The sequence below is a fragment of the Sciurus vulgaris genome (assembly GCF_902686455.1).
Source record: "Sciurus vulgaris genome assembly, chromosome: 7".
In the NCBI taxonomy this organism is placed as follows: domain Eukaryota; kingdom Metazoa; phylum Chordata; class Mammalia; order Rodentia; family Sciuridae; genus Sciurus; species Sciurus vulgaris.
Window position 1 is genome coordinate 65,037,542 of NC_136467.1, and position 23,187 is coordinate 65,060,728.

The 23,187-nt window shown below is 39.8% G+C and overlaps 1 protein-coding gene across 2 annotated transcripts in view; it reads left to right on the forward strand.

The window, feature by feature from the left end:
- The window catches only part of FAXC (failed axon connections homolog, metaxin like GST domain containing), a gene marked incomplete at its 5' end in the record, with an annotated part of 74,513 nt that overhangs the window by 26,478 nt on the left and 24,848 nt on the right, over positions 1-23,187 (forward strand). The gene's annotated exons all lie outside the window — the stretch shown is intronic.

A 23,187-nucleotide genomic window follows, 5' to 3' on the forward strand; every position in this document is an offset into this window, starting at 1 on the left:
TGGCCTTTACTTGGTGGCAGGAATTCCCAGATTCATTGTTATCCGTATTCTGGAGCACGTTAGTACCTTACCTCCATCAGAAGGTGGAATTTGGAATTTGTTTTGTTGAAACCCACTTACAGCTGTGGGAGGCTGAGTTGAGTAGGTTCCTTGCAGAGTGGCCTGCTCTGTCTGGCTTTTTTCTGCTCCATACCCAGACACTTGCTACACATGGAGTCCTTCCTTGAACCTCAGCCTGCGGGTGGCAGATTGTGGTGCCACATCCATCTCTTGGTTAGCCTTGTTATAAAGGGTCATATCCCTTGGGGGGCTTAATGCTGGCTGAACTCCTTCAAAAACTCTGTCTGGCTTGAAGAATTGACACTGTCTTAACCTTCTTTTATTTTGATCTACTGAGACCAGGTGGAATTAGCCTCCACTTGCTCATTCCTTTAGAATTGTAGTACTGAATTCTTGACCTCAAAAATCAGGCCCTCAGCTGGGTCACTTCCTCCTTTACAATGGCCTGTCTCTTCCTGACTTGTTTCCCCTCCTCTCCAGCCTGTGCTATTGGGAGGCTGGTGAATAAGAAATTGAGTCCCCACAGTTATGGCAGAGATTGTGGCAGTAAAGCGCTGCTTCTCTTTAACAATGTAACAGTGTTTATTTCTTAAACAGAGAGGGTTGACCATCCTTTTCTGGCACATTTCTGGTTGAGAGGACTAGGGAACAGGTTGATAATAATTGACAGTATTTCTCTAACATTTGATGACCTAAACGATGCTATCTCCTGAATTTTGGATAGATGGGAGGGAAATGAATCACTGATGGCCAGGTTGGCTACCTGGCAAATACAGTAGGTCCCCCTTATTCATGGCTTTCTGGGGTTTTAGATACCTATATTCAACTGCAGGCTGAAAATATTGAATGGGAAATCCCAGCAATAACTGTGTAAGTTTTAAATTGCACAGTGTTCTGTGTAATATGATGAAATTCCTCACTCCCTGCTGCACCCAGCCCAGGAAGTGAACCATCTCTTTGCCCACCACATCCATGCTGTATGCACTACATTTAGTAACCCTCTTGATTGTGAGAGATATTGCTGTACTTGCATACTGGTAACCCTTATTTTACTGAGAATGTCTCTAAGTACAAGAGTAGTAATGCTAGTAATTTGGATATGCCAAAGAGAAGTTGTGAAGTATTCCTTTAAATGAAAGGATGAAAGTTCTCAACATAATAAGGAAAGAAAAAATCCTATGTTGAAGTTGCTAAAATTTATAGCAAGTTGTTGCTTATCTCTAACTGAATCTCACTAATAAATTAACTTTATCATAGGTATGGACCTATTGGGGGGGGAAACAGAATATTCAGTGTTTGGTTCTATCTGTGGTTTCAGGCATCCACTGGAGATCTTAGAACATTGAGGACACCTTATAGAGTGTGAGGACTAAATGCAATAAGTAAAGTATTTACTATAGGGTCTGATCCATAAGAAGTGCTAAATAAATAGTAGGTGTTATCATGATCACTTTGACAGATTTTGTGGGTAACATAACTTCATTGGGATTATTTTTTTTGGGGGACAAAATGCCTTTGTAACCTTTTATCTACAGTTTTAATTCTACTGTTATTAATCAATTATAGAATTTTGGGAAGGTTTAGAAAAGCACAAGAAAGGAAAACAAATCTCTAATTTTATAATGTAGCGCACAGTTACCATTTTGATGTATAACTTTCTAATATTTTTATGCATAATTTTGAATCATGGGTATGCTTATATTTCTGCATACACATTAGTTTTCATTTATTTTGTTTTTTTCCTCTTATTAAATATTCTATACCCTGTAACTTTATAAGCCTGATATCATACTTAGAACTAGGGAAACTGACATAAGACTTAACAGATGAAACATCACTTTGTTTTCTTTTTCATATTTGTTATATTATGAATCCTGAATCTACAGGTACAATCTTGAAGCAGATAGAAAATAAGAGAATGAAATTAAGAATTGTAAAGCTGTATCTAGTGTGAGCAAAGAGATCCCCAGTTATGGCCATTAGATATGAGATTAAACTAAGAATAGAAGGTGGAATCCAGGACAAAATCAAATGATACCACCCATTTGACAGACAGGAAAACAGGCACAAAACGTTGAGTGATTTACCAACAGTCACACAATCAGTACAAGTGGATCCAGGAGTCAGATCCAGGTCAAACTCAAGACCCTTGTTATTCTCTGACCCTACCATTACCCTGAGGTTCCTTATAGATTATGCTTCAAAGTGTAGAAGTTGGATTCTGTCGGTCTTACCTCTTTAAAATGTCTCCTGAAGTTGCCAGAGCTTTAACTGCCAGCTTAAAATGTGGTCTCCAAAGTAATTTTTGAGTACATTTTATTAGCTGGCTCCAGGAAAAGAGTGAAGAATTAAATATGGAGTGTTACTATTTTTTCTTAATTTTTAAATTTTTTTGTAGTTGTAGATGGACACATGCCTTTATTTTATTTATTTTTATGTGGTGCTAGGGATCGAACCCAGTGCCTCGTGCATGCTAGGCAAGCACTCTGCCACGGATCTACAACCCCTGCCCCTGGAGTGTTACTATTGATTTAATTTCCTGAGTTTTGTGAGTTGAAGTTGGGCCTTTACTGGGAGGTTGCTCCGCAGCTAGGCTGAAGCACATCAATATTTAAGGAGAAAGGATTTCCTTTGAAGGGCCACTTCCGAAGGAGAAGGTGATAAACGGGATTTGTTAAATGGAAGTGAGAAAAGCAGATTTCCAGCAAGCTTCACTTGATGGATAAAAAATTTAATGTGCTTTTTTCTTTTGGCCAGTTTGAAGTATTTTATTGAGTCAAAAAATAATTCAGTGTGTCTTTGTTTTTCAGAGTCTTTGTTGATGTTGGTTTGGCACATCTGTCAGAACCAGATCAGTGTGATCTTGATTATTTAATACAGAGTAAAGGGATGCACAACAGAGCTACCTCCTCAGCATTTGTAATTGCAGCTTGGTAGTTGCAGCTTGGATAACAAGTTTTGTTTTTCAGTACATAGATAACTGGCTAATCACTTAGTTGAGTTAAATTATATGTAGAAGATTAAAATATTCTTAGAGAACAGCATGGTTAACCTTTAGTGATTAGTAATAGAAAATCTCTCACCCAGAAATGTGTTTGGGGCCCTGCACCTGCAGATTAGGAAGCCTTGCTATGAAGCAGGGTTGATGCTCTTTAAGACATGGGTGGACTATAGCAGTCAGGCAGGGACCTGTGTGGGGAAAAATAAAGAGAATAGGGTGTAATTATGCTTGAAGTCTAGGTAGAAATCCTGGGAAGTCAGAACGCCATATTGCTGACCCCTCTCACTCCTCTGCCACGCCAAGAGAAGAGCGAGCTTGTCTCTGTGAGCTCAGAATCCAAAAGAGGAGGCTGAACTCTTGTGGGGTCTAGATTGGAGAGGGGATGTGTCAGCATCAGCATGAGAACTGCTCTTTGGTGAGTGTGCTGAACCCATCCTATGGATTTAGTCACTTTTTCTTGTGGTTTTCAAACTTCTAGTCACAACGTAAGATTGAATTTTGATGCTTTGGAAAGCAGTTTTCATGAAGTTGGCCAGACCAAGAGTTATTAAGAAATGTTTAGGTGATCCTTGTTGTGTGTGGAGGGTGAAGGGGTAGGTTGAGGCTGGGCCTGAAGTTGATCTCCCCTAATGCTCAGGATGTAGCAACAGGCTGCTGCATTGTGGTGGGGCAGGAATGGTTGTGGTGGATGATGACAGTCAAAGAATCTGTGTTTACCTGGTCCTGATGGAGCAGCAGGGACTACTCAAATCGAATGTTTCTTTAACTTAAATTGGACTTTTATAGAGTGTGGTTGGTGACACAGCAGTTATTTCATGGCAAAGTAGATGAATAATTGGTAAATAAAGCTGGTTTGGGAGAGAATCATATAGAGGGAGAATAATAAAAATACAGTTTCAAGTATGAGGCTCAGCTGTGCACAGGTGGTGCTCAATAACTATTTTTGAATGAATAAAGAAAAAATGAGTGTTAGAATGCTTTTAGCAGATTAAGCATAGACTCCAGAATCTCTGGATCCAAGAGCACTTTCCGAGCAAAATATTTGAATGTGTGAATACATTTAAAGGATGAGATTAGAAAGGGTAATGGGCTCTCCAAGTGGAACCTATAATTTCCTATCAAAGAATGTTCTCTTCAGCCACTTCTCTGTAGAGACCTTAGGAGGAGATTAAACTCATAATTAGAATTCCGACAGAAGGGAATTCTGTCTGATCAAGCATGCATGTACTGAAGTGCATGGTGGGCTCTTTGTGAAGGACTTGAGAGTTGGTGGTGAACAAGTTGGGCACAGCCCTGAGCCAAGACAGCTGCCATCTGCAGGAGATATTGTCAGCACTGGGGAAGAGTCCACAGTGGAGAAATGAAGGTGCAATGAGAGCATTTTGCAGGGGAAATTTTGTGGGTGGGTTGGGGAGGAGGGGGTGTGGTGGTTTGGGAAGGCTTCTTTGAGAGGCGGTTTTTAAGCTGGGCTCTAAAAGGCAAACAAGGGTTAGGCAGGCATGTGGGGGAAGGGGAGCAGGGCCAGGACAGTGAGTAGAATAGCATGGAATAGGGAAGGAGCACTGTATGCAAAGTCCCAGAGATGAAACAGTGGGGCGCTTTCAAGGAATGGAAAGGTGACCAGTGTCCCTGGAAATTGTTTTTTAATTTTTAAAAATATTTTTAGTTGTAGATAGACACAATACCTTTATTTTATTCATTTATTTTTATGTGGTGCTGAGGATTGGACCGAAAGCCTCACACGTGCTAGGTGAGTGCTCCATCGCTGAGCTACACCCCCAGCCCATGTCCCTGGAAATTGTATGAGAGCAGAAGGGCAGCACGAGGCAGAGGTAAGAAGATGCCAGGATTATACAGCTCACAGGTGACATAAATAATTCTAAGGCAAAGGACACCATCAGAGGTTTAAAGTAGGGAGGTGGCATTGACTGGTAACAGACAGATTTGAGTGGTGAAACATGAGGCTAAGGGAATACTTCTATCAACTGAGCTCACTGTGCTAATCCCCACATACTTTCTTTTGGTACTGGGAATTGAACTCTAGGGCACTTAACCACAGAGCCACCCCCTTGGCTCTTTTTATATTTTATTTAGAGACAGGGCCTTGAAGAGTTGCTTAGGGCCTCACTAAGTTGCTGAGGCTGGCTTTGAACTTGAGATCCTCCTGCCTCAGCCTCTAGAGCTGCTGGGATTACAAGCACCACCAGGCCTGGCCACATACTCTTCAAAAAAACAATTTACTTGCAGCCCTGCCTGCAAGTAAACAACTTGCAGTTAATAGTATATGTTATATTCCTCAGCAAACAACCTGTTATCTACAGGAGAGATGAAGCCCCGAAATGCTGATAAGAAGAGCACAAGTTATCCTGGAGGGGGAGACTTTTGTGATCCTTACACAGACCAGATTCAAAAATTCAGAGAGATAAGGATAATTCCCCCTAACCATAAAATATGTAAGAACAAGTTCCAATTAGAACTGGTCAGCATGGGCTAAAAAGACCTGTAGTTGCTCTGGACTTTTACCATGCATAGTGGGGACTTGGAAGTCTGATGTCATTTTGTTGTCAGTCAAAAGTCAAGAGGTGGACCTGAGTAGGACTCTCTGGAGACTTTATCAGGACCACCAATAAAACTGCAGGAGGGGCATACCATCCTCTCTGTGAGGACTTGCTTTCTCATTTGAGAGTGTCCCTTTTCATTTTTTCTATCTGTTTAATAAACTCATGCCTGCTATTCTGGTGACGTGTCTGAAATCTCTCTGGCATGATCACAAGAACCTGTGAGAAACAACCACTATGGCTGCCTCAGCTGTGTGATGGGCCTTACCCTGTAACAGTATGACTCTATTTATAGTTAATGTGCTGGAAAGGCCAAATTAGGATTGGGGGTCCAAGGAAGAGGTGGTTTCTGTTCAGGAAAGATAAAATGGCATTTGGCTGTAATCATGGTGGTAGACTTGGGCAGGAAGCTATGGATTAGAACTGTACTATAGAGGTGTATGTATTTGGGGAGAAGATGGTGATGAAGAGGACAGGGGTAGGGAGTAGCCAAGTACTGAACATGAAGACTTAGGGGAAGAAGTAGCTGTTTGCAGAGTTGGGAACACTGGAGAAGAGTGGATATGGTGAATTTCAGGTGTGGCCAAGTTTGAGATCCCTATGAGCCAGACATGGGAGTGGAAATGCAGTATTATGATAAAGGCTGTCTTCATCAGGGGGGAAAAGACAATGAACTCTCATTAAATCATGTTGGGATAGTTGGCTAACCATTTGGAACAAAATATGGACAATTTTTTTAAAAATATTTTTTAGATGTTGATAGACCTTTATTTTATTCATTTGTTTATATGCAGTGCTGAGAATTGAACCCAGTGCTTCACACATGCTAGGCAAGTGCTCTACCACTGAGCCACAGCCCCAGCCCCCAAATATGGACAATTCTGACTTAGTGTTATACACCTGAATGAATTCCATTAGTCCTCTTTGCTTATAGACTTACCTAAAGAAATGATCATTAACCAGGTGCAGTGGTGCAACCCTGTAATCCCAGTGACTTTGGAGCCTGGGGCAAGAGGATCTCAAGTTTGAGACCAGCCTTGGTAATTTAGTAAGACTCTGTCACAAAATAAAAAACGAAAAGGGCTGGGGATGTGACTCAGTGGTAGAGCACCCCTGGATTTAATCCCTAATATACTGCCCCCATCCCAAACAAATAATCATTATTTCAGGGGACATCGAAGAACTGAGTAGTGTGCAGAGATGTCAGGATGTTGGAATCCAGAGACTGAAGTGTGTAAAACAACTTAAGACAGGTAGAGTTTTTTTTTTTTTTTTTTTTTGGTTGTCTTGTTTGTTTGTTTTTTGGCACTGGGGATTGAACCCAGAGTGCTTAACCACCGAGCCACATCCCCAGCCCTTTTTATATTTTATTTAGAGATAGGGTCTCGCTGAATTGCTTAGGGCCTCACTAAGTTGCTGAGGCTGGCTTGGAACTTGCGATCCTCCTGCCTTAACCTCCTGAGCCGCTGGGATTACAGGCGTATGCCACCAAACCTGGCTAGTTTTTTTGTTTGTTTTTTAAGGGTACAAAGTTAGTGACTACAGGGACAAAGTGTAAATACTCAACTCATAATTTATTTCCATAGAGATAAATTTAATTGAACTCCACAATAGTTGCAAGAGAGCACTTTTATAGTCTTAAATAATGAAGAGACTAACAAGCAAATTAATCATTTGAACATTATTTTTGTATCCATTATGCAACATTAATTAACTAGGTGCTTTATTAGATTCTTGAAAAATAAAGAATGAGATTGGTCTCTACTCTCAAGAAGCTTATGAATGTAAATTCTCAAGTTTCTACACTCAAGCAAACAACATCCTTGGGTATGAAAAATTTTCCATATGATCTTGGAACTCCTATTGTAATCTTTCAGAATTGGGGAGAATAGGAAAAGTGTCAGAAGATGGAGATGGAAAATTGTTCCTATTTCCAAAAGAAGAGGGAGAGGTAGATTTTGACAATGAAAATAAAATATCAGATGAGTTATTAAATAAATGGTTATTTTTATGAAGTACTATCATTGGTTCATTGTGAATGAATCATGCCAAAAAGTAACTACTGTGCTTGACTTGCTAATTGGGTAGGCCATCTCTCGATTTCTTCAAATCATTGGATACCATTATGTCTGACATTCTGGTGGGCACAAAGGCTACTTTTCAAAGGGATTTGCGGATGTGTATGGTTCCCCCAAGTTTCCCTGAGTGTTGTGGGAGGAGAGGTAGCTTGACAGGTTGGACTGTCCCCACCCCTGCTTCACCTAAAGTAGTTCTCTTTTATTTATTTATGTGTTGTGAATCGGTTGTATTTTGTTTGATAGAGGGCGTACCCTGCCAAAGCGAGGTAAAAAAGGAAAACCCTTGGTGGAATCATGACTGGATCCTCACAGTTTTGACTAATGGATTAATATCACCAGAAGAGACCTCTCTAGGAACAATGCTCTGGACTTCCTCACACTCAGTACTTTTTCCCATTGACTTATTCACAACTTTGAAGGCGTGCTTAATGGTTTTGAATGACTCTGGGTGGAAGGCTAACCAAAAAGTTGAAAGAAAGAATCAGGAATCAGAGTTTTCAACTTTAACAAGATGAAATCTAATAGGGATAAGTGTCAAATTCCATACATAGGTCTAGAATTCAAATTACACATATCTGGGATGGAGAGGCATGTAGAAAAATACTTAAGGATTTTAGTTGATTTTTAATCTTGATTTGTCCCCAATGTGGTGAAATGTCACAGAAACTATTAAAAAATTAACCTGTATAAACAGAGTATTATGTCTCTGCCCAAGTTGTTTGCTTGGGGAAATCTGGTGCTTACTTTCTTGGGGCACCCTCTGCACCTTCTTATCATAACTTGGTGTAACTTCTCCTTAGCTGAACTCTGTGCTAGGGCTGGTGGATTCATTTTCTGTCTCTGGAGCCTGACTGAGTGCTTGACACACAGTAGCCCTCCATCAAATGTTGGCTGAACTGAGAAGAGTAATGTTCAGTCGTGGGATAAAGGAAAATGACCTCACTAGTGTGTATCCAGAAGAGGTGGTTAGGGAAAGTGGTTAGTGTTTTGTTTACTATACATCTCTGTTATTAAATTGACCTTCATTTTCTTTTTTTCCTTCTTATTTTTGATTATTTAAATGATTTATTTTGCATTTGGTCATACATTTATATTGAAGTTTAAATATTCAGATGACTTTTCAGTTACCATTTTTTATTTGTTTCATCTCACTAGTGTTGTTACTATTGTTCTTTATTTTTATTGTTTGTTCTATTTAGTTATACATGACAACAGAATGCATTTTGATTCATTGTACACCAGTGGAGTACAACTTTTCATTTCCTTGGTTGTACATGATGAAGAGTCACACCATTTGTTTAACCATACATGTACATAGGGTAATTATGTTTGTCTTATTCCACCATCTTCCTTTCCCCCGCCCCCCACCCCTCCCCTCATTTCCCTCTACACAATCCAGCATTCCCCCATTCTTCCCTTACCCCCCACCTCCATTATGTATCAGCATCCACTTATCAGAGAAAACATTCAGCCTTTGTCAACCTTCATTTTCTTTTAAAGAGTGTTTTTCTAAAGGCTTTCGACCTGGACCAAAGCAAAATAGTTTTGTTATTTATTTTTTTAATGGGCACAATAATACATAACTTATAAGGTACAATATGATTAGATTCATGCATACTGTTTTTGGTTTTAACAGAGCTTGGAAACAGGCTATTTTAGTACCTGCTCTTCCTACTCTGTTTCATTATGTCATTTAAACAGCACCTCTTGGGAATGTCTAGGTCATCTGTACATTAGCCCTTTGGGCCTCATGTGGGGCACTGCTTTGAATACAGCAGACACACACCATAGTTCCAAGTGAAGGTGATGGAGAAACCTTTAGAACGGGGCAGTGGAAAAGGTTGAGAAGCAATAGATTGTATCTATGCACCTCTTAGCACACTTAGCATATGCCAAGGAACTGTGATCAGAGGTCAGAGGAGAAGGAAGACAGAGTAATTAATCTCGCTAAAATAGATCCACAGATGAAAGAGGATAATAATAGATATTAAAGGGAATGTTCTGGAACCTCAGTGTAGTGTTTTTTCAGGTAGGTTCTATGTGCTCTTTAACTGTGGTGCCTTCTGGAACAGTGACTTTCAGCCTGATTGCTCTTTAGAGTGACCCAGGAAGGTGTATGTGTAGCAGGGTACTTTTAAAATGCAACTGCACAGGTCCTTACCAGGCTGGTTAATTCACTGGGGATGGGGTCTGTGGAATGGTATTTTTAAAAACTCAGCAGATGATTCAAGCATATCTGTAATCCAAGATAGCCCAGGAGTGGAGGCCTAGGTGCTGCAAAAAGGAAGCGGCCAGGTAAAGAACCATGGAAGGGGCCATTGAGGGTTCTGTATCTGGGTACCAAAAGACAGTATTGTAGCCTTTTATAAGGGAGGTGTTTTAGTCAACTTTTTCACTGCTGTGACTTAAAGGTCTGACCAGAACAATTTTAGGGGAGGAAAAGTGTATTTAGGGGCTCACAGTTTCAGAGTTCTCAATCCATAGGCTCAAGGTGTGACTGAACATGGATGGAGGAAGTGTGTGGTGGAGGGAAGCGGCTCATATGATGATCAGGAAGGAGAGAGACAGGTGGTAGTGGAGAGGAGAGACTCCACTCACCAGATACCAAAGACCGATGACCCACCTCCTCTAGCCACACCCTACCCATCTTTAGTTACCACTCAGTTTTTCTCATCAGGGAATTAATTAACTGATTGGGTTAAGGCTGTAGCTCATTCAATTCTCCTCCAAACCTTCTTGCCTTGTCTCACATGTGAGCTTTTAGGGGACAACACATCTAAGCCATAACTTTCCACCCCAAAATTGTTCTGGCTGGGTATTTTAGTCACAGTAGCGAAAAATCTGACTAAAACAGAAATTGGTACCGATAGTATGGTTTAGATGTGGTGTCCCCCAAAAGCTCACGTGTGAGACAAGGCAAGAAGGTTTGGAGGAGAAATGATTGAGTTACAGCCTTAACCCAATCAGTGAATCAATCCCTGATGGAATTAACTGAGAGGTAACTGGAACTGGAGGCAGGTGGGGTGTGACTGGAGGAAGTGGTTCATTGAGGGTGTGGCTATGGGGTACATAATTTGTACCTGAAGAGTGAAGTCTCTCTCTGCTTTCTGATCATCATGTGAGCTGTTTCCCTCTGCCACATTCTTTCTCCATCCATGTTCAGGCTCACCTTGAGCCCTGAGGAATGGAGTCTGCTGTCTATAGATTGAGACCTCTGAAACTGTGAGCCCCTAAATAAACTTTTCCTCCCCTAAAATTGTTCTGGTCAGACCTTTTAGTCACAGCAGCAAAAAAGCTGACTAAAACAGGAAGTCGTCAAATTTAGCAAAAATTAGGCCTGCTTTCCAGATTGTTGAAAGGTGACCCTGGTTGGGTCTGTCTGCATGGTACTTACTTTGGTCCTTCCTTCTTTCCATATTAAAATTCTGTTAATGTAGACAGTAGATTTTGTTTTGTTTTGTTTTGGTAAATTTTAGACACTTTTAAGTCAATTTTATTGAGATATAATACACATACAATCCACTTTTAAGTATATAATTTTGTGTTTTTTAGTACATTCACAAGGTTTTCAACCATCACCACTATCTAATTTCAGAATATTTCCATCAGCCCCAAAAGAAATGCATTAGTCATAAGCTGTCACTTCCTGTCTTTCTTCCCCAGACCCTGGCAACCACCAATTAGCACTATGTCTCTGTGGATTTGCCCCTTCTGGTGATTTCATATAAATGGATTCATATAACATGTAGACATTATTTTTAATAGCATCTTGAAGATATTCTAGTCTTAACAACACCCTTGAGAGTTAGTGACTGTACAGATGAGAGCCAGTCACTGTGCAGATGAGAAGCTAGACAAGGTTCACAGAGGCTCAGAGATGGATCAAGGCCATTTAGTTAGTGACAAAGTGCTTTCCTTCTGCTCCACCATGCCTTGTTTCCATGGGTGGTTTGTAAAAGTCACATACAAGAAAAGTAATAATTAGATTTGAAATCATAAAATTCTATTTTTTCCTGTATTGATTGTATTCCAGTGAGAGCCTAAGCTTTTACAAGTTCATACAGGAGTCGGGTGCTTACCAACTGAAGTGGAAGTGATTTACTCTGAAAGGTCTTTATGTATGATTCAATAACTCTAAATTGCTTGCTGCTCTCTAATGGAGAGGATCATTGGATCATACACTCAGAAAGCATTAACTCCTCTTTTTGCTCATCTGTGCACTCTAGATTTTCAAAGGCAGAAGGGAGGAATTGATAGCCTGGTATCCTTAAATAGTCAGGGATGGTGAGATAAGGCTCCACTAGTATTTGAATCCTATGGAGACTAAACAGTTGCAACCCAGAGTTGGATTACTTTGTTTCTCATTTTCATTGTTGCTATTTGAATTGGTAGGGACATGTTGATTACTCATGCAAACAAACAAAAAAAATACTTTTAGCAGAATAAGATAAAATGTCAATAATCTTGAGTTCCTAGAATTCTTTGTGGCAGGTTATACAAATTAGTTGATACAATTTGGACAGACTCAGTCTGGTCTTTATTTTATCCTGGGATATTCTAGCTCTTTCTTTGAGAAAAGTGATGTGACTTTGTGTTTAAATTTCAGGGTTCCAATTCCTGAATGATTACAATAAAGGAAAAAAGAAAAAAAAAAAAATAGGCTCTTAAATATCTTTATCAGTGCACAGTCCTTTAGATGTTAACATTAGGTGAATGCAGAACAAGAAGCTTAATGCTCCCTGCACCCTGCCACCCACCTAACTTGTCAGATGCATAAGCTCTCCATGTTTGTGTTATGTTGGGCTGATTTACCTGGACAGCATTTGGGAGGAATTAATTATAGATAAACTACACCTGATATATCCTAACACATTGTTAGTTGTCAACCAACAACATTTTTATTTACTTAAATAACTTAATTTGTATTAAAATATAGTAAACCAACATTTAAAGAACTAGAAAGAATGTATGTATCTCCCATCATTCTGCATCCTAACTCAGTAACCATTTCCTATTTCCCTATATTTTCCATGTGCAGTTTGATGAGATTTCATTTTTGTTGTACATTTCTCTTTGCATCCTAAAAGCTCTAAATATTTTTGTGTTGTTGACATTTAAAAAAATGTATCTCCTTTAATACATTTTATTGTATTAATTCATTTGAGTTGTTCCAGATTTTTTTTTGTATGTATGTATTCTAGATAACTCAAATATCTTCTGAGAATTTATTTGACATTAACTCATAGGAATAAAAGTACTGAACAAATGATTATGAGCATTGTTAGGTCTGCTCCCAGGCATTATCATGGTGCTTTCCCAAATAGATGTACAAATTTACCAAGTGACTAATAAAATACTGAAGTACCAGTTTCACTGAAGGCTTACCATTTTTAAGGCATATGACTAAAAAGTAGCTTAATACTTTATGTGTAGTAAACTGGTATCTTAAAGTTGCTCTATTTTCTGATTCTTTAATTACTTTTAAGAACATATATTTTTCTTTTTGAAATTTCTTAGATTTCTCCTGTGATTTGTCTCAACCCTTTCTTTTTCTATTGAATCTTAAACTTTTCTTTAAAATGTAACCAATTTGTGTAGATTTTATAACTTTGTTTCTGAGTGGCATTGGAGGCAATCTTTCCTCAGACTCACATGGAATCATTAAGATTTCTGTGAATGAATACCCTGGCTGACGTCATCTTCTTCACATCAGTCCTGACCCCACTTCAGGCATTTGCAGGTGTCTGACACCTAACAGTGTTAAGCCCCAAACCTGTGGTGTAGTCCATTCCTACTACTGAGCCTCCTCACCTTAGGTCAGCTCCCCTTAGGTGGCACCTGGGGCTGTCTGACTTCTGACCTTGTCCTCGTAGCTGGCCAGTGAACTCCTACACCGCCCACTCCACCCTGCCCTTGTTCACCAACTGCCCAGACCACAAGTCTTTCTTTTTCCTCCACGCCCCACCCCTGCCTTTTTATTAGCTCTTTTCTTCCCTCTCAGTCAGCTGAGTCTGAGTTCGTTCATGGAAGCTGCTCTCTCTTCAGTGTCCCCATCCCTTGCTCTGGCCCATCACCTTCCTCCACAGGGCCCCAGTCAGCACTGTCAGGCGCTATCTCCTCACCATGAAGAGTCCTTCTTCAGGCTTTTGACTACAAATTCTCTCTCCTCTCTCTAGACTTTATCTCTGCAGACTCCCTCCACTTACCATATGAATCTTTAAAACCTCCACCCCAATTCTGTCCTAGCTTTTGTCTTCCTTCACACAAAAGCTGTTTTGAAATGTATCAGCAGCCACATTTCCCTTACCTCCCATTTATTCACTGAGCCACTCCATCCCATCTACTAGCTCTTCTTGCTTCATCCCCAATTGCTCTTGAAAGGGTAAATAATACCCTGCCATTTAAAAGCCCTTTGGAAATAAGAAACTTTGACTTGAGGTGAGACATCAAGGAGCCTCTCGTCCCTTAATACTAATACTAATGGAGCCTCTCTTCCCTTAATACTAATGGAAATGAGATTTCTTAGGTGCACTAGAGTATAAGAATTGAGACTTTCTCATCTCCCATAGGCCCCACTCCTGTTTTCAGCTCTGTAGCTTCCCAGGCTTCCCCTGAGGAGGCGCTTGTCTTGGCTGTTTCCCTGTTGTTGAGTTTAATAACCCCCAATGCATGCAGGCCTTTGCTGCATGGCAGCGCTCTTCTAAGTGCCTTTCAGTTGTTAGTAGCTGCTCAGATGATGCTATCCATGAGGATATTTAAGCCCAAAGAGGTAGCTTGTTTAGGGTCATCCAGCTATTAAACAACAGAGCTTGGATTTGAACCTATGGGGACTAGGAGAAGCCAGAAGACACTGCTGAATGCTTCTTAGTATTTGTCTTACTTGTGGAAATCTCTCTTCCTTTCTCCCTGCTTCTTTTCAGATTCCTGAAATATCCATGGGTCGAGATTCCATCTCTCCTACCCTCTACACATCTCATGTTGCACACTCACACGTATTTATCTTCCATTCTAATTCCCTTTGAATCCCAGATGTTTTCTTCATTTTGCTATCCTTAGCCACCTAAACTTTGGCACATCCCCAATCAGGACTTGTCACCTTCCCACTTGGTGAATGACACTGTCATCCCTTCATTTGTTCAAGTTGGATACCAGGAAGTCCTTCTTGAGTGTTCCTTCTGCATTAGCTCTCTCCCAGCTTTCCAAGCCCTCCACTGCCCGGGCCTTACCCAGTCTTTTCATCTGTCTCTTATCCTTTAGCCCTTCTCACTATATCCCAACCATCTGGTCTTCTCTCAATTCACAAACACACTAAGTTTATTCTGACCACAGGCATGTTTCCATGTGTCTTAGCTATCTGCCTTGAATTATCTTCCATCCTTTTTTTTTTTTTTTAAAGGGATAGTAGATCTCATATGGGCTAGGCAAGCACTCTACCACTGAGCTACAACACCAGACCTCTTCCATCCTTTCTGACGTTCATGTTTTTGTGTAAATATCACTTCCACAGAGAGGCCTTCCCGGACCACCTACTCTAATGTACCAATACTTACCCTATATTGAATCACTTTACCTTAATTGTCTGCATGGAACTTATCACTAGCTAATACTTTCTTATTGATTGATTTGTCACTGCTCCATGTGATATAAACTCCATGAGAACTTGTGTGTTCTGTTAATTTCTGTATCCCAAGAACCCAGAACTGTGCCTTGTTTATAATATTGATAAGAACTGACTTTTATAGAGCATTTACAATGTTATTGTAATACAACATGTAATGCATACCTTCATATGTAATATAATATGTAACTTCATAATAATGTACATATTTATGAAACATGTTATATTATACTTAATTGAGGTAGAAATTGTTCTCATTAATTCTCACCAAAGGCATATGGGCTTAGGTATTATTATGATTATATTACCTATATATTATTACCATTAGTATTATTATGCCTGGTTTGTAAATGGGGAAATTAATTTACCTAAGATGGACCCAGATGACTCTAGGGCCAGATACTGAGTGCTTGCTTAACTGAGTGGGTGGATATAATTCATTAGCATGATGCTCACTAAATACTTTAATCTTCTACCCCCGTTCTGCCCCACAATCATGGTAGAGACACCTGTGTCTCTTGCCTGAGTTCTCTACAGCTTCTTAGTTTATATCCCAGCTTCTAGTATTGTTTTTTAATTCTAGAGAAGTTAATCTAAAATGTAAATCAGAACCAAAGACCCTCAATTCTTCCTAGGCTAAAAGCCAAACTCCTTTTCTTTTTTAAATTATTTATTTATATTTAAATTTTTTACAGGCTGCACTTTGATTCATTGTACACAAATGGGGTACATCATTTTGTTTCTATGGTTGTACACGATGTATGTATTATATTCGTGTAATCATATATAGGGTAGTAATGTCTGTCTCATTCCACCATTTTTCATACTACTGCTCCCTCTCGTTTCCTTCTACATAATCTAAAGTTCCTCCATTCTTCTCTCACTCCTCCCCCCACAACTTCCATTATATATCATTCTCCACTTATCAGGGAAAACATTCAGTCTTTGGTTTTTTGGATTTGGCTTATTTTACTTAGCATGATATTCTCCAATTCCATCCATTTATTTGCAAATGCTATAATATTATTATTCTTTATGGCTGAATAATATTCCATTGTGTATATAATGTGTATATAATTTCCTTATCCATTCATCTGCACCAAAAATAAAAGAACCCAATCAACAAATGGGCCAAGGAACTGGATACACACTTTACAGAAGAAGTATACAGGCAATTAATAAATATATGAAAAGGTGTTCAACATCTCTAGTAATTAGAGAAATGCAAATTAAAACAACTCTAAGATTTCATCTTACTCCAATTAGAATGGCTAATATCAAGAACACAAACAATAATAGTTGTTGACGCGGATGTGGGGAAAAAGTCACACTTTTACATTGCTGGTGGAGTTGCAAATTGGTGCAGCCACTCTGGAAAGCAATGTGGAGAATCCTCAGAAAACTTGGAGTGGACCCACCTTTTGATTCAGTTATCCCACTCCTCGGTTTATACCCAAACGACTTAAAATTAGCATACTATAGTAACACAGCCACATCAATGTTTATAGCAGCTCAATTCACAATAGCTAGATTGTGGAACCAACCTAGATGCCAAACTCCTTTTCTTACAATCTGAAAACTCCTCCCACCTCCATCCTTATGCGGACTGCTTGCCCATATGCACCTATATTCTAACTTCTACACATGACCCTTGTGCACTGAAGTACCCTGTGCAACTTTGCAGCTTCATGCCTTTGCATAGACTGTTTCCCTGCCTTGCTTAATGTGACAGATTTTGGAGACTTATTTGCACTTAAAATTTTAATCTCTCTTTAACTTCCCCCAATCTCATGGTGCTCTTTCCTGTGGTTGTTTTTCCTCTGAGTGACTTGAATATGTCGATCATGGAAATAAAATTTAGCACTGGTCTGAGATCTTTTCTCCCCTCTTTCCTTCTTTCTGCCTGCAAATGCCTGTGGACATTATCATTCTGAGGGAAGGGAAAGATAGGTTTTCCTTTAACCCTGGAGCCTAACAGAAGACCTAGTAAGTAGTAGGCACTCAATACCTATTTGCTGAGTGAGTACTAACTTCCCAAAGGAATTTGGGACAACCTACAATGTTATAATACATGTAAGGCAGGGCAATATAAAATATTTAATATTAATACAAAAATTTTAGAAACCAATTAGAAAAAATTATGTTCTTGGAATGAGCTTACTCCTGGAATTAAGCATAATCTAACTTGAATTTTGGGCAACTAAAATAAAAAAGGAAATGTGGGTCAGGTTTGTATTTATTTTCTAGGGAGAGTAAATACACAGGTTCTTTAATTGTGACAAATTTTTTTTTGGTCCTATATTTTAGGAAGAGACTCTGCCATGGATGTTATAGAGTAGATTTCCTTATGGATAGGGCTTTTGAATATAAATATTTGTAAAAATTTTTTCTAAATAGAAGCTCAGTATTTAATATTGCACCTCCATAAATTTCTTAGGGGATCTGTCTACCTTAATTTTTTTTTCTGGTAAAATATAGGGGTAAAACTTGGAGAGAATCTAGTTTTTGATAACTTGTCCTACAACTATTTCAAGGCACCTAATCTTAAGCCCACTTTTTAATACAAGTTACTTTTGGGGTGGGAGAAGGCAAGCTTTGGAAAGTCTTGAATGAGCTATTTTGCATTTAATTCTCTGGTGCCCTTCAGAGGCATAGCTCTGTCATGTTATTGGTAAAAGAGAGGTCTCACTGCATTAGACATCAAGTGTCTAATCTTGGACACCCTCTTATGAGAAATTGATGGCCTGACTTGTGCTGCCTATTTACAGAGTCGGTTTGCCTCTGTGGGGGAGTGAGCTCTAGCAGTATGGAGTAGGCTCAAATAGTTCTTCATGAATTGTTAATTCAGGCACCTATACACGTCCTTGGTCATGCCCCAGAGTTCCAGACCCTACAGTGCTGTGCCATTAGGTATAGGATGGGATAATTTTGATCTAAAAGATTTAAAGCAAGGGATTATAAAATAGTCATTCATTTGACAAATAAATATATTTACTGTGCTTCTGTAGTATACTGGGTGGACACTGAGCTGGGTACTGGGGGATGCAGTTTAGTCTCAAAATGGAGTTCCTTGTCTAGTGTGATTTTTGTCTTCCCTAAATTTACAGTCTAGAACCATTTTGATGACTATCAGGGCTTTTGGGTACCCAATAAATCTCTGTTAAGTGAGGGCTATTTAGCACTCTCCATTTTAACACTGTAGGATGTCTGCCCACTATTTTAACTTAGGGGATAATCATAATTGATACTTTCTCTTGACATATTATTAATGAACAAGATCAGATGATTTTGATCTTTATGAAATATTTTAACTTCTCAGAAAAGTAGAAGAATAGTATAGTAAACAGCTTTATATTCATCAACTGGATTTAGTAGTTATTAACATTTGGTCATATTTGTCTTTTTTGGGTATATGTGGAAATATTTTAAATAAATTACAGATATCATGACATTTAGCCTCCAAGCCCTTTTGAATATAGCTCTGGGAAGTAAGGATATTTCCCTCCTGTGGTAGACAGCAACCAGCATGGCCCCCAGTGATCCTGCCTCCTGGTATACAACCTCTTGGGTAATCCTCCCCCACAAGAGTGTGGGCTGGACTTGGTGATTTGCTGCTAACAAATACAGCATGGCATTAGCAGTGGAATGACCCTTCCAAGATTTGATTACAAAAAGACTGTGGCTTTATCCTTGGCCTTCCCTCTTGCTCACTGTTGCTCTCCAACTTGCTTGCTCTGATAAGCCAGCTCTTTGTGAGCAGCTCTACAGAGAGGTCCACATGGCAAGGAACAGAGAGGACCTGAGTATGCTAACGGACATGTGAGTGATTTTGTTAGCAGATCCTCCCCAAGTCAGCCTTTAAGATAATTGCAACCCTGATGTGTGAGTCAGGTTTCCTATACTATAACAAATGCTTGAGATAATCAACTTATAAAGAGAAAATGTTTGTTTTGGCTCACAGTTTTGGAGATTTCAGTCCTTGATCAGGCAAAGCCATGACCTGTAGGCCTCTACAACTGAATGAAATTTTTCCCTTTGTGCCCAGGGAGCAGGGTGAGGAGGTAAGGAATAAAGTAGAGTGGGAGAAAGAGGGAAGAAGGAAAGGACGAGGGTTCTACTATCCCCTTCAAGAGCATGTCTCTAGTGACCTAAAGATCTCCCACCAGGCCCCACCTCTTAAAGTTTTCATCAGCTCCCAGTAGCACCCTCCAGGGATCTAACTTCTTTTTAACACAGGGACCTTTGGAGGAACTTAAGATCCAAACTGAATGCACCTGACTGTGAGACCCTGAGCCAAAGGCATGTAGCTAAGGCTGCCTAGATTCTTGATCATAGAAAACGTGAGAAAATAAATGTATATTGTTGAAACCTGCTAAATTTGTTTATAATTTGTTACGTAGCTTAGCAGTAACTAATACACACAGATCACTTCAATCCCATTTAAACATAATAGGTGCTTCTTTCAGCTGCTGCTGAGCTGTGGAGAGTGAAGCCAGCTTGTCAGCAGAGAAGTATTTATCCTGCCATAGTGGGTGGCAGGCACCAGATCTCAGTTTTTTTCCAAGTTATTTAGATTTTACATGTTTTAGAAATAGAATCTTATCTTTCAGTCTTTTGAGAGACTATTATTATTGCATATCTTCATCTGGACTGTGAAGAAACTAGGACGATTCCAGGATTACAGAGCTTCACACACAGGAGGATTTTGTGAATTTAATAATCTTTGAGAAAATAGTATATACTTGGGAGAATTATGTGGACATTCTTAACCTTTTAATGGTCAAGAGCATTCAGGGAGTAATAAGGTCTCCCGCAGAGTGGGAGACAGAGACTCGGCCCTGCACTTGAAAAGAAGCATCACACAGAAATTTGGCATGATGTCCAACAGAGTGACAGGTATATCATATGAGATGATAGAGGATTCCCATGCCTAAAGATGAGATCGTGCTGAGCATGGATGTGCACGCACGCCTCTAATCCCAGCAACTTGCGAGGGTGAGGCAGGAGGATCACAAGTTCCTGGCCAGCCTCAGCAACTTAGCAGGATCCTGTCCCAAAATAAAAATTAAAAAAGGGCTGGGGATGTAGCTCATTGATAAAGTACCCCTGGGATCAATCTCCTATTGAAAAAAAAAAAAAAAAAAAAAAAAAAAAAAAAAGATGAGGTTGATAGCAATATGATCTGTGCCTAAGGAGGAGTTAATTTGAGTAAGGCTCTGGAAGGTCCTAAACAGACCTTGCCTCCTGATATACAACCTCTTGGGTAATCCTTCGCCACAGGAATGTGGGCTGGACTTGGTGATTTGCTTCTAACAAAGACAACATGGCCAGCCTCAGCAACTTTGCCAGAATTGGTGATTGCTCAGGTGTCTAAAAATGGTTGAGGATCCTGGATTCCAACCAAGGTGACACCTGGGATCCATACAATGAAGAAAAGTCCTTTAGGAATGTGGAGTCAGCTTGCAAAGTTGATCTCCTCTGACCATAATGGTCAAACATCAGACCTTCCTCTAGAATCTTACTATTCAACTTTCTTAAAAGGGTTAGTTCCTTATAGAAGGCTTTGAATTTAAATTACCCTATGACAATGAGTCCTGTGTGATGTGTAATTTTATTAATCAAAATTTGGGGACTGCCAGATAGTATTTATAAAGAGATTATCTTTGAATGAAGTTAGAAGAGCTGGTTCTTTTGGTTGCCCAACACAGGACTGTCAGGATGGGAATGAAATTAAGGGGAAAGTCAGTCTTGGAATGCAGTTAGAGTTGAGTGCTTTATTTTCTTTAGCTTCAGAAGTGCATTTGAGAAACTGAAACTAGGGAGAGACTCTTTTTTTTTTTAAAAACATATTTAGTTATAGATGGACACAATATTTATTTATTTATTTGTTTGTTTATTTTTGTGGTGCTGATGATCGTGCTAGGCAAGCCCTCTACCACTGAGCTACAACCCCAACCCAGGGAGGGACTCTTGAATTGTATAACTTTTATAGCCCTCACATCTCACCATTTTAACCAAATGTGTGGTCAGACTCAGAAGCAACAGTATTGCAACTTGCAACTTTGAGGAAAGAGAAACATAAAGGCTGGTCACTGGTGAGTTGGTAACATTGACACTTTTGTTCAAGATGTTAGCAATGGTTTTCTAAGACTTGTAGGACCTACTATTCATTGTTGTTAAATTATAATTATGAAGCCTGAGGATGCATTTGCTTCCTCTTGAGGAATACTTCTATAACCTAGATTTCCTAAGTGTCAAGTTTTTCTGCATGGGTACAAATCCTTCCTCTAAGTTTCCAAAATGACAAAACATGCTGATGGATGCTTTGAGTGTAGAGACTTCAGCAGGTGCTCAGACTCATTGATAGGACTGAAGTATAGAAGAGCAACCCATTCCTTACAGTGGGGGAACTTATGTGCTTTCTGGTCTCATGCCTTGGGAATTTTAAGAGTTGGTACATCTGCAAAGAACAGATAGGGAGGATGATTGATATTGGTGGTCAATGAGGAAGGTGTTGGGATAGAAAGAAGTTCTTGTGTGCTCTTTCAGAGAACCATATAGAAAACTATGGGAACATTTAGTTGCTTTCTAGTATGAAATCTTAAGAGGAGCTTCTTCTAGTGTATCCCCCTACACACTTTTATCTTTTACTGTTATGGGGCACAACTTAAGAACAGACTGATCACTGCTGAGAAGTCCAAATTTGAGAGTCTTTATTAAGTTCTGAATAAACTTTCTACTTGCTATCCCATAGTAATGTTTGTGAAAACAAGTGATCAATTTTTACTCAGATGTTAGTGTAGATTAAGAATGGGTGCTGTGGTATAATTAACTTGGCTATAAATTCTTCGTGTGATTTAAGAGGAAGAAACTGGGAAATTGTAGAGAGATGTATGTTGTCTCATAGTAAGACTAACCCTTTCCTTAAGATTCAGCTCAAGCTTAGATAAATGGAGGTTATTTAAAGCAGGGGAGGATGGGGTGAGTGCTGATGATGGGCTGGTCATCTGCATGACTGAAGTATAGAGCATTCATGTGAGGCAGACCTTGCCAGGTTGGCTTGGGTCTGGACAATGTCCCACACTCTCAACTATCATGCACCTTCCCTAAGGAGGAGGCTTAGAGTCCAGCATCAGGCAAACAGCCTTGGATGGTGAGCATTTCCTTAGCTGTGCTGTGTGTATGTCCCCGCCCCAGTGGGACTTTAAGTCCACATGGCTCTATGCTTGTCCCCTCATGTTCCCTTGGTTCTACTCCTTACCAGGTTCAGCTTGCTTCATTGCGTTAGCTCACCTGTTTCTTCCATTTGGCTTGAGTCCTCGTGATTAAATTGTGGCTATTCTTTTCAGACTTGACATTGATTTCACTCTCCCTGGACAATTGCCCTCCATATTCATTCCTCCCCTTCATTTCCCAACCATCACCTTAGTTTGTGCTAGTGGGGGTAAGGGGGGTGGGTAATGGGCCTGAGGGACCTAGCTCACATGCTCAGACATCTTCCATATACTTTTGTCTTTGTTGTTTCCTGATAGTTTTTGGTCAGCCCTCTGTTGATGCTCATGCCAGGAGATGTAGAAGACAATGTGAGAAGAGCCACAGGTCAGGCTTGGAGGTCAGAATAAGTAACCTTGGGTTAATGGAGGTCACTAAAGTTCTATGACCAGTAATCTATGATTAAGTTCAATCACCATGAGCTCAAGTCTGGAATGTAAACAGAAAATGTCCTTAACATTCTTGTTATTCATGACTCAATACTACATACTCAGACTTTGGTCATCCCTGGGTGCCCTGTGGTTCCTGCATCTACAGTATCACAGAGAGGAGCTGCCTAAACCATCCAGGATAAGTCACACCAGATTCTTGAAATGCCTT